A 13823-nucleotide genomic window follows, 5' to 3' on the forward strand; every position below is an offset into this window, starting at 1 on the left:
CTAGTGGTGTGGTGGGGCCCTAGTTTGAGAGACAGAGGACTGTGTCTCCTCAGTGACAGATAATTTGCACTTTGGCACTCTCTGTGCTTCATGTTATGTGGAAGGCATGGTTTTGTACAGAACTGACTTTTCCCCCTCTTGATTTTCTTATCTTTTGAAAAGGAAAATTTGAGAGATAGGCAGCTTTATCACTTCATTGTCTTCGGTTACCTGTGTTGCCAATTTAAAAAATGGAACTACTATAAGTAAATCAGAAAACATTGCACTGTACAGTGACCACAGGTAGGCCCACAGAGACTTAACACAGTGCTTCTAGACCAGCAGGGGTGAGGGTGTGGGGGAGGCTGGGAGGGTGAGGAGCTGGTGCCTAGGGTTCCTAGTCTTGCTCCTGTTGACTTTAACTTGATGTTCCTTGTTTATTCTCTAGCATCCCCAGGAATGGGGTGAGGTGAACCATCGCAGTTATCTCACTTTTATGTGGGTAATAGAGAGAGACTTGAAACTAATATTTATTGAGCTCCTGATTATCAGTTAGGCTATTTGCTAATTGCTTCATGTATGCACACATGTCTCTGTCCCACCTCTGTTCCAACCCCTGAGCCCACCTGGAAAGAACCAAGCCCAACCTTCTTCCCTGGGAGCTGAGCTTTGCAGCAGCCTTAGCACCTTCCTGTTGGTTCCTGCCTAGCATTCTGATCTTCCTTGACAGAGTTCCCTGAAATCGCCCTTGTTGCTGTGTGAAGGGTGAATTCCAGATTCTGAATCACACAGCTCCTCCCTCTTTCTTCATCCTAGGTATGAAGGTTTGCACGCTCTTAGTCCCATATGGTTCAGGGATCCCTCCTTTTTGCTCTCCAGCAAAGAGCAGTGCTTACATAATTGATTTGTCTCTACTGAACAATGATGCCAGCTGCTGGAGGGCAGGGGCTCTTCCTTGGTCACTTGAATTTCCAGTTTGGGACCCTGTGCTTCGTTATTCAAGGGCTTGATCCATGTGAATATCGAAGGAATGAGTGTAGGAACTTACATGACATCCTGCCAAGCCAGGTACTACTGATTATAGCTCCTGCTAAAAAATTCTGGCAGGAACAGTAGAATTTCTACAAAATCTTGGAGTCTAAGGCAGTCAGAACTTGACCTGTACATTAAGGATTCACACTGAAACTCAGTAAAGGGGAAGGTGAGGGTTTAAGCATCTCTGAATCCATAATGTTACATTTATTGTTTTCATGTCATATAACCAGTAAATGACATTCATCTTTTTAAAATCCCCTAGTTGAAGGTGAGACCAATTTCTTGCTAATGGAAGAATTCCTATGCTGCATGTTATTCTGCGGGGGAAGAAAATGAAAAGTGGTTTACAAATACTGTCAAATGAAACATTAATTTAAAAATTCTTCTAGAATGAGGAAACACATTCCCATATGTAATAAATGCTCTGCAAATATTAAAAATTAATTCCTAAGCATGAGAGAGTGGGATTAGGCTGAGATATGCAAAGTGAAAATAGTTTCTTCTAGGGTTTTTAATCAGTAACTGGGTCTTTGATATCTTCTGAGCCATGACAAAGGATCAAAGAATGGCTCTTTATCCCTTTTAGGCCACAGTGAACAAGAATGCAGGAACTTGCAAATAAAGGGGCTCCTGGAGAATGAGATAGGGGAGGGATGGGTGAGAGGTCTTGGTGAGCATATTATTGTGAAAGTAGCAGATTTTTCAGGAACTCTCTTCTCAATAATAGAAACAGCCTCTTAGTGACTGGTTGTGGTTGGATACTACTACTTGTCTTCATTTTGAATTCCCAGTGGGCAATTTTTGAGCAAGTCTTTTTTATAATGAGGATATGAAGTATTGGGATCTGTACAGGGAGGAATCAGAGAACCCTGGCATTTTGATAGAGAAGCAGGGATGAGGGTGGCGATGGGGGTGGTGGTTGGGGTGGTAGCAAGGATATGAGAGGAAGAACTTCATGGCCATGAAAAGCCCTGATGTCTATGGAGCACATGGTCACAGCAATCTATTTTCTTTACCAGGAGTGAGAACAGGGTGGTTGTCCAAAGTTAGGGCTCTTTGGAAAGTTCACTTTGTTGAGGAACAACCCGAGCATCACAGAAGTGCAGCACCCTGGTAGTGGAGACTGCCCTCAGTGAAGGTCCCACATTCCAGGTTGGCCCTGTGTCCATCTCCTCTCACCTTGCAGCAGCAATGGAAGAGACAAAGCTGAGGGAGCTCAGTGACCTGTGGGGAGTGTAGAGGTGTCCTGGGGGGTTTCCCTCGGGTGTACAGTAGTCCTGCCATCCTCCGCTTTGTTCTCTTCCATTGGTGCTAAGAGGGCCCAGAGAGAGTCCCTGGGGGGCACCTTACTACCAGGAGACAGGGGCTGCTCTGGGTGCCCTCATTGTCTCAGAGAGCCCTGTCTCTGGGTAGATGCTGCCAGGTATGTGGACCCTGCTGGCTTCCGGCCTGGGTATGGGTAGAGGGTGGGAGAGGAAAGAGTCCTCACAGGAATCCCAATGCAGGCCTGCCCAGCCAGAAGCACCCCACCCCCAGCTCCTCCCAGATGGGCAAGTGGACTTCCAGCTTCCTTCCAGCTCCTCTCCTTCTCCTCACCCTAGGGCCTCCTCTTGGGCTGGTATTTAGAACTCCTGGCACTGTGGGTGGTTTTGAGGCTGGACCATTTTGTCATTCCCTGGTTGAAAATCCCCATTTAGGCTAACATCTATGCTAAAATGGAAGAAGAAAGACACAAGTGTCTGCAAATGGGCACTCATATAACTTCTGCTACCTTCAAAGAAAAATAAAATGAAAGAATGCAGGAATCAAATAATAAACTTCATTCTAAGGGGTGGTAGGGAGTGTTAATAATGTCCTCAGAAGCATTTACTTAAATTAAATATACTCTTAAAAAGTAGCAGCAATGGCTCAGGATAAACAGGAATCGTACTCGCTAAATGGACTAAATTGATAAGAAATAACAGAAACTCATGAGGAGTCCAGTGGATGGATCTTAAGGAACTTACGCACAATTAGGTAAAGGATTCAAAAATGTTATCTGGACTAAGCACTTCTTCCCTCCCTCTCCCTTTCTCTCTCTCCTCCTTCCTTTCTCCTTCTAACCCAACACCTGGGCTCTGCTCAGCTTTATTTCCAGACAGGCTGTTCTTCACCCCTGGTGTTGGGAAGCCCAGTTCAGTTTAGGGTTCAAAAAGACGCCCTCTCTCAGCATCCTGATCCACCTTAAGTCTTCTGACTTCCCTATGCTCAGTGAGGGGGTTCAGGGTTTACATGCTCACCCCATGGACAGAGGAGGTGGCATGGGGGGAGGAGGAGTGGATTCCAGTGAGAAGACTGACTTCTGTTTGGAAAGCGAATGTGTGAGTGTGCATGTTAGGGTTGCCTGGTGCAAAGCACTAAATCTCGACACTTTTGTGCTCTGTCCCTCAGGGCATCCCCTACACTGCCCCACAGAGGCTCCACGCGTAGGATACCTGCTCTTCCCACTCAAGGAGGCCCTTCTGAGCCATCCTGGGGCTGTTAGCTCTGGCTTGTGATTTCAGCCTCAGATTAAGACTTTGTGGTTCTTCATGCCATATTTTGTATGTGTGATGTCTGACTCCTTAGAGAGGGATGGGAGACCCCAGGAGTATACCCCCGAATGTCCCTGGGACCAGGGACTACTAAATAGAAGATACCCAGGAGAACTCTGAGGGATAAATGATTGGCTATGAGGCTGATAGTGTCTTCTATTGACGAGTTTTTCTTTAATTTTTTTTTTTAGTTTAACTGAAACAATCTGAGAACTAGATTTCTTAAAATTCAACAACCTATACTTCAATTTAGAAAAAAAGAAAAGCATTGAAAAAGTAAATTCAATCAGTTAATTTATAAATATGATCTAGATAAGTTTCACTTAATGTAATATACCAAACACGATCATTTGTTGAGTAAATCAAATTATAGATACATTTTAATGTTCTTAAACTTATGAAATAATCTAAGATTCATAAAATGAAAGCATTTCAAATATTTTAATTTTCCTCAAAAGTCCCTCTTTCTTAGAAAATGGAAAATAACAGTTATTCTTTTGTGACTTTGTAATTTGCCAATATTATATACTTTGAAGAAATCAGAGGGTCTTAGATGCTTTCCACACTACAGCTCTGCAGTGTGCAGCCAGGACTAGACTTTGTCTCACAGGATCATAGAATTTCTATTTGAAGAACATGAGATAATACATGATAGACTCTTCCCATTTCAATGATAAAGCTCGGGGCAGTGCAACGGTGGCTCAGTGACAGAATTCTCGACTGCCATGCCAGAGACATGGGTTTGATTCCCGGAGTCTGCCCATGCCAAAAATAAATAAATAATTAAATAATAAAGCTTGGAAGTCAGATGTATTGAATAACACTCATGGAACTCCTGGACATCAGAGTAACTCTGGGCAGGCAGCTTAGGCCAGTGCTGTCCCTCCTGAGCCCCTGGATGGCTGGAAGAACTTGCTGAGAGCCTTGTGTCTTTAACCTGATGAGGCCACAGGTAACACTCCCCAGGTGGGCAGGGAAACAGCTGTGTTCTCCCACCCCCTCCTGGTTTTCTGACTTGCGTGGTCACTGATTGCACCACCCTCTGTGGCTGCAGGGCAAGGGACGTTCATAGACGGCAGCTCTCCTAGTCATGACCCACCACAGTCTGGGGCTGGGGGACAAACTGGGGGACTGGTTGGGGCAGACAGTGCCTCTGCATTTCCTCTCCCTCACTTCAGGGAGCCATGTCCCCACCCATCGCCAAAGCTGAGGTGCCCTCTCACCTGGCACCCACGTGTTGACTCCCACGGTTTGACTCCCTCCATGCCTGCTTTCTGTGTGCTTGTCTTGGCTTTGCTACCTACCCAAGTGCCATGTTGTATACTCCCTTCGTACTAAAGGATGCTTTCTTTGTGGCATCATCAAGTGGGGCCAGGTTGGTTTCTCCTTAGCCTCCTGCTGTCTCCCTCAGGTGGCACTGATGATGGAGGAATTTATCATCCTGCCAGGATGCAAAGTTGAAGTGAAGTTCCAGGGCACTTGGTAAAGACATTATTTTGAAAGGTGCAGATTCTATATGGCAAGTGACTGTGGGTGCTACTAATAAAATCTGTGTCACAGACTTACTCCATTCTCCAGGGTTTCTCCTCCAAATATGCATATTTGTATGTGACTGAATTTTTGAAAAGTATTTAATTACCTAGACTTAAACTTGTTTCCTTTCCTCTACTCATAATTTCTGTGTATTGTCAACAATGGGTTTTCAAATAGAATTGTGTGACCAAATTTGGTATTAGGTATTGTTGACAGGTAATCAAGTAACACAGATTGTGAATTTAAGCACCAATTTGATTTTTTTTGCATCATTTTCAATTATGAGAACTTATCCTTTCGTAGATAGTGAACTATATTTTAAGATTATTGTTACTACAATGTTGGCAAAATGAAAAATATAACTTTAGGACTTCTTGAAATGATTACCTGTACCTTTTATTCTTTGGATAGCCAGGTTCACTCCTATTTGTTTTTTTTTATTTTATTACTTATTTATATGTACTTGCTTATGTTATTCTCAGGGTGGCATGCATGTGGCATACTTGAGTAATAGCAACAGCACTGAAGAACTTTCCAAATTGGCACTTGTAACCAGTCATGTTTGATTCTCTCTGAATAGAATCTTACCTAAGGCCTCATCTTCCAGGCAGCAAACGAAATGTATGATTATGGAAAGAGGTTCCGAAAGATTTTTAATTTCAGAATTTAAATTAACAGAATTTTCATTAACAAAAAAAGTACAACTCACACAAACTCATTTAATATTTAAAAAGCAAGATAAGCCAAAAGAAAAAATACTAACAAATTAAGCACCATTGATAACCATCATTAATATTTTGATGTATATCCTTCCCATTTTGTATATGTGTATTTGTTTTTTTTTTATTTTTATTTTTATTTTTTTATTAACGGAAAGAAAAAAAAAAGAAATTAACACAACATTTAGAAATCATACCATTCTACATATGCACTCAGTAATTCTTAACATCATCACATAGATGCATGATCATTGTTTCTTAGTACATTTGCATCGGTTTAGAGGAACTAGCAACACAACAGAAAAAGATATACAATGTTAATATAAAGAAAAGAAATAAAAGTAGTAGTAATAGTAAAAAAACAACAACAACAAACAAACCAACAAGCAAACAAAAACAAAAAAAACCCTATAGCTCAGATGCAGCTTCATTCAGTATTTTAACATGATTACTTTACAATTAGGTATTATTGTGCTGTCCATTTTTGAGTTTTTGTATCTAGTCCTGTTGCACAGTCTGTATCCCTTCAGCTTCAATTACCCATTGTCTTACCCTGTTTCTAACTCCTGCTGAACTCTGTTACCAATGACATATTTCAAGTTTATTCTCGAATGTCCGTTCACATCAGTGGGACCATACAGTATTTGTCCTTTAGTTTTTGGCTGGATTCACTCAGCATAATATTCTCTAGGTCCATCCATGTTATTACATGGTTCATAAGTTTATCTTGTCTTAAAGCTGCATAATATTCCATCGTATGTATATACCACAGTTTGTTAAGCCACTCTTCTGTTGATGGAGATTTTGGCTGTTTCCATCTCTTTGCAATTGTAAATAACGCTGCTATAAACATTGGTGTGCAAATGTCCGTTTGTGTCTTTGCCCTTAAGTCCTTTGAGTAGATACCTAGCAATGGTATTGCTGGGTCGTATGGCAATTCTATATTCAGCTTTTTGAGGAACCGCCAAACTGCCTTCCACAGTGGTTGCACCCTTTGACATTCCCACCAACAGTGGATAAGTGTGCCTCTTTCTCCGCATCCTCTCCAGCACTTATCATTTTCTGTTTTGTTGATAATGGCCATTCTGGTGGGTGTGAGATGATATCTCATTGTGGTTTTGATTTGCATTTCTCTAATGGCCAGGGACATTGAGCATCTCTTCATGTGCCTCTTGGCCATCCGTATTTCTTCTTCTGGTAGGTGTCTGTTTAAGTCTTTTTCCCATTTTGTAATTGGGTTGGCTGTCTTTTTGTTGTTGAGTTGAATAATCTCTTTATAAATTCTGGATACTAGACCTTTATCTGATATGTCGTTTCCAAATATTGTCTCCCATTGTGTAGGCTGTCTTTCTACTTTCTTGATGAAGTTCTCTGATGCACAAAAGTGTTTAATTTTGAGGAGCTCCCATTTATTTATTTCCTTCTTCAGTGTTCTTGCTTTAGGTTTAAGGTCCATAAAACCACCTCCAGTTGTAAGATCCATAAGATATCTCCCAACATTTTCCTCTATCTGTTTTATGGTCTTAGACCTAATGTTTAGATCTTTGATCCATTTTGAGTTAACTTTTGTATAGGGTGTGAGAGATGGGTCTTCTTTCATTCTTTTGCATATGGATATCCAGTTCTCTAGGCACCATTTATTGAAGAGACTGTTCTGTCCCAGGTGAGTTGGCTTGACTGCCTTATCAAAGATCAAATGTCCATAGATGAGAGGGTCTATATCTGAGCACTCTATTCGATTCCATTGGTCGATATATCTATCTTTATGCCAATACCATGCTGTTTTGACCACTGTGGCTTCATAATATGCCTTAAAGTCAGGCAGCGCGAGACCTCCAGCTTCGTTTTTTTTCCTCAAGATGTTTTTAGCAATTCGGGGCACCCTGCCCTTCCAGATAAATTTGCTTATTGGTTTTTCTATTTCTGAAAAATAAGTTGTTGGGATTTTGATTGGTATTGCATTGAATCTGTAAATCAATTTAGGTAGGATTGACATCTTAACTATATTTAGTCTTCCAATCCATGAACACGGTATGCCCTTCCATCTATTTAGGTCTTCTGTGATTTCTTTTAACAGTTTTTTGTAGTTTTCTTTATATAGGTTTTTTGTCTCTTTGGTTAAATTTATTCCTAGGTATTTTATTCTTTTAGTTGCGATTGTAAATGGGATTCGTTTCTTGATTTCCGCCTCAGCTTGTTCATTACTAGTGTATAGAAAAGCTACAGATTTTTGAATGTTGATCTTGTAGCCTGCTACTTTGCTGTACTCATTTATTAGCTCTAGTAATTTTGTTGTGGATTTTTCTGGGTTTTCTACATATAGTATCATATCGTCTGCAAACAGTGATAGTTTTACTTCTTCCTTTCCAATTTTGATGCCTTGTATTTCTTTTTCTTGCCTAATTGCTCTGGCTAGAACTTCCAACACAATGTTGAATAATAGTGGTGATAGTGGACATCCTTGTCTTGTTCCTGATCTTAGGGGGAAAGTTTTCAATTTTTCCCCATTGAGGATGATATTAGCTGTGGGTTTTTCATATATTCCCTCTATCATTTTAAGGAAGTTCCCTTGTATTCCTATCTTTTGAAGTGTTTTCAGCAGGAAAGGATGTTGAATCTTGTCAAATGCCTTCTCTGCATCAATTGAGATGATCATGTGATTTTTCTGCTTTGATTTGTTGATATGGTGTATTACATTAATTGATTTTCTTATGTGTATTTGTTTTTTAAAACAAAGTTGGAATCATATTATACATAGGCTTTGAAAACTTTTCCACATCATAATTAAAAATATTTTTTGTAGCATACTTTTAAACTCTCTTTCATACAAATATGATTCTATATCATCATTTAAAAAGTCTGTGCAAAGTTATTTTGCATGTATGTACCATAATAAGCCTTCCCCTTTTTTTGTTGAGATTAGGGTTATTTTATGCTTTTTCTTTTTTTCCACTTGAAACAGTTCTGCAAAGGACATTTTTGAGCATTACGTGACTGCTTTTCTACCCCTGGGTAGAGCCTCAGCAAGATAGAGTTGATGCACTCAAAGGTCGGGGAAGGAACAGGGGTGCTGTGCAGAAGATTGCAGCACAAAGCCATGGCACATAGGCCTGAAGAGATAAAGGGAGCAAGTGAGAATTTCAGCTCTGGAGAGAGCCACCCAGCCCCTGGATGGCAAGATGCTTCATTATTAACCTGCAGCCTGGCTGGGAAGGAGCCAGGGGAGTAAATACTCTGCCCTCTTTTTTCTCCAGCTACCAACTCCTGCCAGTGCCGTCTATTGTCCGAACCCACCTGGATTCCAGAAGGACCAGATAGCTTGACTGATAAAGGGCAGGAAGCACAGTTTCTAGGTGCAAAGGGCAGAGTGGAGAGGGTTAGAGAGTGGGACAAGGGCGCAAATAAGGGATATACCAGGAGATTCCTCCATTTGTACCTGTTAATGTCTATCATTATCCTTCATCCAGCCAAAGGTTCACATGATATCTCATCAATTACCATTTACTACATAAATGAGCTAAAAATAACCTCTGTTTATTGGCTATATGTGTGGCTTGTTATTAACCTCTGTTTATTGGCTATATGTGTGGCTTGTTCACAGCAGACCTGGGACCATTGTTGCTGGCAACAAACTGGAATTCTTACACATTAAAAATAATCCACGTAGACAGTTTTTAGCTGTTTAGAGCCAGCCTGCTTTACATGCCCTGTGAAAATGCACTCAACATCTGCTAACCATAGATGAGACGCACCTTAAAGTTATAAGGAACGCATGCCTCTTATACCCTTCAGAGCTCTCTGACCCAGCTCTCTGACATAGTTGCCCATTTTTCTGCTGAGTGTCATCATCCAGACATATAAGCCCCCTCTCTGACTTTCCTCTCCCCTAGGAATTTCCTATGCCCTATATCCCTTTCTGAGTCCTTTGAGATATGGCCTCTGGAAGATCTCAGCTGAGATGGACTGCCTCTCTCATGCAATCTGTCTGAGCATAGCCCAATAGAGTTTGTGTTTATTGCTATCCAGTGGTCAAATCTTTCCTTCACTGTTCCAAAATCCTCCAATTTACAACACTGTGCCACTGTGGTGTGATATTAACCCAGTTATATCTGAAACCCAAAATCTTAGCTATCTCCAATGCTCTTCATATATGGTAATTGATGACCAAAAAGGTGGTGGAGGTGGTGGGGTGAGAGAAGAGGCCATGAAATAAGGTAGAACATAGATGCTACAGACCCAGCTTCTATAGCTGGTCATGAAGTCTGAATTGTTAATCAACTTTCTTCTTCTAGACCCCATTCCCCTTACTTCTGCCACCACCTCAGCTAGATGGTGTTTTTACTTTTTGCTCACTGTCGGGGTGACCCAAATCTTCATTCCTAAAGGATCTGCATCTTTGGTGGTTGTGTACTTACTGGCTTGCTGAGGTATCCATGGTCTGAGACTTACAGGATTCAAGGAGATGCTCCAGTGCTGCTTTTGTGCTTCAACATTCTTCTCTAATACTGCTAGTATCTTGTGGAGAATTTTCACATCCAAGTTCATAAAGTATATTGGTCTCTTACTTGCTGTCTTTTTTTTTTTCCTACTGTCTTTGTCTAATTTGGCCCTATAACATGCATTGGGAAGTATTTCTTTCTCTTTTATTCCTGGAAAAGATGATTGTAAAATCAATGTTAATTATTCTTTAAGTATTTGGTAGAATTTTCTTGTGAAGCCAACTGAACTGGAGATTTCTTTTTTAAGGAGCTTTTAAATTATGAGTTTAATTTCTTTGATGGTTATTCAAAATATCAACTTCCTCTAGATTGAGCTTTGGTATTTTGTGATTTTTGAGGAATTGGTCCATTTCTTTTTTGTTGTCAAATGTAAAGTCGTGGACTGCATTCCCTTATTATCTTTTTTCTTTCACTGGGGCTCCCTTTGTAAATTTATTTCTCACAGTCATGGTAAATAGGTATGCCCTCTGGGGTGGGTGAGCAAGTCTTACCTGATAAGTTCACTCTATCACTCCAGTTTCCCAAAGCCTTTTGATATCTTACTCTACGGAATAGCAAGGCAGTTCAGGCATTTCAATTTCATTTAGTGTAGGCCACATTTGGCCCATGTTTCAGCCAATAAAATAGCCCTTTCTAACCCCTTGAATCCAGAATCTTTGGTTATCATGCCCAGATCACTTATTATCTTTTTAATGGCTACAATATAGGTAGTAATACCCATATTTAGTTACTAATATTGGTGATTCATGTCTTCTATTTTTGTCAGTCTTGCTAGGGGGTTATTAATTTTATCAAGTTTTTGAAGAACCAGATTTTTGGCTAACTGATTTCATATTTCACTGATTTCTGTTGATCTTTTTATTATTTTTAACCTCCTTTCTTTTTGCTTTAGGTTATTTTGCTCTTTTCTCCTAGTTTTATTTTTTTGAGCTAGGAACTTAGGTAATTTATTTGAAGTTTTCTTCTCTTTTTAAATGTAAGCATTCAGTGCTATAAATTTCCCTCTCATTTCTGCTTTAGTTGCATGTCACATATTTGATATGTTGTACTTTCATTATTATTCAACTCTATATTCTTAATTTTTTGAGTCTTCCTCTTTGATCCACAGGCCTTCCTATATGTTTCTTGAATATTTTCTTGGATTGTGTATTAATTAATTAAAGTATTTTTGCATGTATCTCTTTGTATGCTTTTCATAATGACTGCTCTGAGAGCTATCATATACATATGTAACTTGATAGAGTCTACTGGTACCATTGTTTTATTTATTACTTTGAGTGAAAAGTGAATGGAGACCTCACTTCCCTTTATGTTCCTTTTCTATCTACCTATGTTTAAATGTGCTCATCTTGAGTATCAGATGTTGTAGTTTTTGTTTCAGTCATCAAATAGCATTTATAAAACTCGTTAAGTAAAGAATTGAATCTATTGTATATACACATATATTTGCTCTCTGTTGTTCACTTCTTCCTGATGCTCCAAGAGCCTTCCTTTTACCATTTCCTTTAAGTTTGAAAAATTTTTTTAATCACTTTTTAAGGTAGTTTTGCTAGCAACAGATTTTTTTTTAGCTTTCCTTCATCTGAGAATATTTTTATTTCTTCTGCATTCCTGAAGGATAATTTTACTGTGTATAGAATTTGTGGGTGTGTGTTTTTTGCCAAATTTGGGGATTTTTCAGTCTTTATTTCTTAAAGTATTTTTTCAACTCCACCCTCATCCTCTTTTCCTTCCAAGACTGCACTGACAGAAATGTTAGATCTTTTCATATACTCCTTAAAGTCCCTGTTCAGCTTTTTTTTTTCCAATTTGTTTTCTTTCTGTTGTTCAAACTGGGTACATTTTATTATTCTGTCCTCAAATTTACTGATTTTTATCCTCTGTCACCACTACTCTACTGTTGAGCTCATAGAGATTTTTTTTTAAATTCTATTATATTTTTTAGTTCTAGAATTTCCATTTGGTTCTTTTTTATAACTTCTGTTTCTTTGCTGAGGTTTTCCATTTTTTTAATTAGTTTCAAGAGAAGTTGTAATTTATTCTTGAGACATTTTTATGATGATAGGTTTAAAATCCATTCCCAATATTCCGAAGTTTGATTTATCTCAGTGTTGGCATCAGTTTTCTTTTCCCATTCATGTTGTGACTTTCTTAGTTCCTGATAATTTTTTTGGTATCCTGGATGTTTTATCTATTCTGATAGGATATTATGTCATACCTTAATATTTTATTTTAGCAGGCAGTCACTGTATTTAAGTTTAGTATGCATGTCATGGCCTATGTTTGTGGTCTCTGATTCAAATGACAGTTTAATTTTCAGAGACCTTGCAGTGTTATTTTAGTCTGTTTGTTTACTCTCCTACTGCTGGGGCTCCCTCTGGTCCCTTTGGGTGCTGACTGAGGGAGCATAAGGCGTTTCCCAGGCTGGACTGGCAGGCATCTCCCAGTGGGGCAGGATCTCAGGTTTTCCTGGCTAGGTGTTTGTTGTGGTAGGATCCCTCCTTCCTGAGAGGGGCAAAGAACACTTCCCTGGGCCCTGATATTTCCTGGCAGGGAAGTGGGCCTCAGGTTCAGGGTCAAAGAGGTTTCCCCTGCTGGGCATGCGTTGTAACCAGGAATTCCACCTATACTGCCATCTTGAGGGTAGGAGACTCCAGCCCAAGGGGACAAAGAGGATGCCTAGGCATGTTGGTGGGGGCTGGCTCTGCTTACCCATCTGCCCTGTTTTGGTTGGGAGGGGGTTTCTGTTCCCTTGGGAAAGGAGAGTGCTTCCCTTGACTGTTATATAGTGGGGCTCCTATTTCTTATGCAATTTTATTGAGATATATTCACGTACTATATAGTCATCCAAAGTATACAATCAGTGGCTCACACTGTCATCATATAGTTGTGCATTCATCACCGAATCAATTTTAGAAAATTTTCATTATTCCAAAAATATAAAAAATGAAAGAGTACCCAAAACATCCCATATCCTTTATCCCCCCTATTATTTATTTATTTGTCTTTATTTTCTTACTCATCTGCCCATGTACTGGATAAAGGGAGTGTCAGTCACAAGGTTTTCATAATCACATGGTTACACCATAAAAGCTGTATAGTTATACAATTATCTTCAAGATTCAAGACTACTGGGTTACAATTCAACAGTTTCAGGTATTTCCTTCTAGCTATTCTAATATACTAGAAACTAAAAAAGGCATATCTATCTAACACATAAGAATAACCTCCAGAATAACTTCTCAACTCTATTTAAAATCTCTCAGCTGCTGAAATTTTATTTTATTTCATTTCTCTTCCCATTTTTGGTCAAGAAGGCTTTCTCAATTCCAGTATTCTGGGTCCGGCATATTCCTGGGAGTCATGTCCCACATTGCCAGGAGATTCATACCCCTGGGAGTAATGGCCCACCTGGGGGGAGGATAGTGAGTTTATTTGCAAAGTTGGCTTAGAGAGAGAGGCCACCTCTGATTAACAAAAGAGGT

At 39.7% G+C, this 13823-nt stretch overlaps 1 protein-coding gene and 1 long non-coding RNA gene across 2 annotated transcripts in view; both read left to right on the top strand.

Annotated features, from left to right (window-relative positions):
- The window catches only part of OCA2 (OCA2 melanosomal transmembrane protein), a 366025-nt gene that overhangs the window by 216211 nt on the left and 135991 nt on the right, over positions 1–13823 (top strand). The window lies entirely within an intron of this gene.
- On the top strand, positions 4963–9366 carry LOC143652385 (uncharacterized). The gene is made up of 2 exons (XR_013160601.1): positions 4963–5069; positions 8802–9366. It is a non-coding gene; the product is annotated as an uncharacterized LOC143652385 (long non-coding RNA).

The sequence above is a fragment of the Tamandua tetradactyla genome, chromosome 12 (genome assembly GCF_023851605.1).
Source record: "Tamandua tetradactyla isolate mTamTet1 chromosome 12, mTamTet1.pri, whole genome shotgun sequence".
Lineage (NCBI taxonomy): Eukaryota > Metazoa > Chordata > Mammalia > Pilosa > Myrmecophagidae > Tamandua > Tamandua tetradactyla.